Below are 2,106 nucleotides of genomic sequence, written 5' to 3'. Positions count from 1 at the left end.
CAGTATCCTCTTGGAAAGGGTGGGGTATGAAGTCGCAGAAAGCATAAGGAAAAAAATGCATCAACAGCTTAGTAAGATGTTCCTGGATCTGTTCCAAGTGGCTGCTACCTTCTCAGACCTCTCGAAACCTCAGGATAAAGTCTTCCCTAGAACCTTTCAAAGCTGTGAGTCAGTGTCATTCTTTGAACTCTGCCCACGCAAAGCCACTTGGAAGAGATTCCTTGGCTCTTACTTATCTGACAGCATACTACTCACCAAACACCAGCTGTCTCTAAGCTCCCCATATTCATCCACCCTGAAGTTTCAAAGCGGTCCCTCTATCCCCATCTCAGTCCACCTCCAGACCTGCACTGTGAGAAACAAACTCACCCGTCCAAGCCCAAAGAATGGACTCAGAGACACAGAAAACAGTGGAAGCAAGACTTTTAATGACGGTCTTGCAAAATTGAGTGTCTGGTAGGCAGGCACACCTTGTACAGTTACAATAAGCAATTTATCCCCTAGTGCACAAGTCTCTCCCCCGGTTCCTCGTAGGCTGAGTATGATGGGGTCACAATCTTCCCAGACGTCGCCTATGGGTTGCTGGGTTGAGGCTTTTAGGTGTTTTCTTTAGGATTGTCTCACTGTATTTTGTTGCAGCCTATAATGCATTGCAATCAAAGTCAGCTCAGGGGCTTTTCAAGTGTTTGACTTATGACCTAGGTAGTCAGGCAAGCTGATAAGAATAGATAAAGTGAACTATTTTGCTGGCTAGTAAACTTTCATTCTAGGCTAAACTCTGGTTCAGGCGAGGGTAACTAAGGGGGCCCCGACAAGCATGCACCAGCTATTAAAGCACGGGCCTAGTATATTCTGTCCTTCCATAGTTTGTGGGCCTCAGCCTGTTTGAAGTACTTTGTCTTGGAAATGGATCACCATATCCATTATTATAATTGTAGACAGCACTGTCTATAATTCTTCAGAGTCATTTAGGGGAAACTGTGAAGATGCAGCATAATCTAGAAAAAGAGCAGGGGCTGTAAAAACTCTGCCAGGGAGAACAAAAAAGGAACAGTGATAGAACAGACATCTGGGATTCATAGAATAGACGGAAAGGCAGCACCTTTTTGTTGTTGTTTCTGGAGTGCTTTGTCCAAGGAAACGCTCCTTCTGTGTTTCTTACCGTTATTTTATTGTCACCATCACTCTTATTTGTGTGATGGGATACCATGTGGGCTATTATTATAATGTGCTCCTGTGTTTTCCATTGACTTCCTTCCCATACCACAGTGAGATGGGTGGGAGGGTGAGACAGAGATCAGGAGAGGTGTTAGGGCTTTATAAAAGTGCACTGTTAGTAGAAGAGTCTCTTCCCCCTCTCTCCCTTTTAACTGGATGTCCAGCTCTTCAGGATTGATTCATGCAACAAACTAGCTCTCCTCTCCTAATTCTGCAGTTGTTTGCATGAATGTGTCTGTCTGTCTACCAATATGCCTTCTCCTTGCCCACACAAACAGAAGTTCCACCTGTAAATACATATCCTCCCCATCTACACAAAATAGCTACACAGAAAACAGACCTATGAGAACTACATTCCTGTTTACCAAGTTAATTAGTGTGAACAGCTCATTATAACTCTCAGCCAGCAACCAAGGTATTCACAACTGCCAAGGAATTCATGACTGCTTGAAAGAGAAAGGCCAGGGTTGGTGCCAAGATGGCCGAATAGGAACAGCTCCAGCCTCCAGCTCCCAGCGTGAGTGACAGAAGACAGGTGATTTCTGCATTTCCAACTGAGGTACCAGGTTCATCTCACTGGGGCGTGTCAGACAGTCGGTGCAGGACAGTGGGTACAGCCCAACGAGTGAGAGCTGAAGCAGGGCAAGGCATCGCCTCACCCGGAAAGTGCAAGAGGGAAGGGAACTCCTTTTCCTAGCCAAGGGAAACAGTGACAAACAACACCTGGAAAATCGGGTCACTCCCACCCTAATACTGCGCTTTACCAAGGGTCTTAGCAAATGGCACACCAGAAGATTATATCCCGAGCCTGGCTCGGAGGGTCCCACGCCCACAGAGCCTCCCTCATTGCTAGCACAGCAATCTGAGATCTAACTGCAAGGTGTCAGC

This window comes from Mandrillus leucophaeus, unplaced genomic scaffold (genome assembly GCF_000951045.1).
Source record: "Mandrillus leucophaeus isolate KB7577 unplaced genomic scaffold, Mleu.le_1.0 Scaffold151, whole genome shotgun sequence".
NCBI classification, from domain to species: domain Eukaryota; kingdom Metazoa; phylum Chordata; class Mammalia; order Primates; family Cercopithecidae; genus Mandrillus; species Mandrillus leucophaeus.
The sequence above is the reverse complement of the archived record's forward strand: the minus strand, read 5'-3'. Positions refer to the sequence as shown.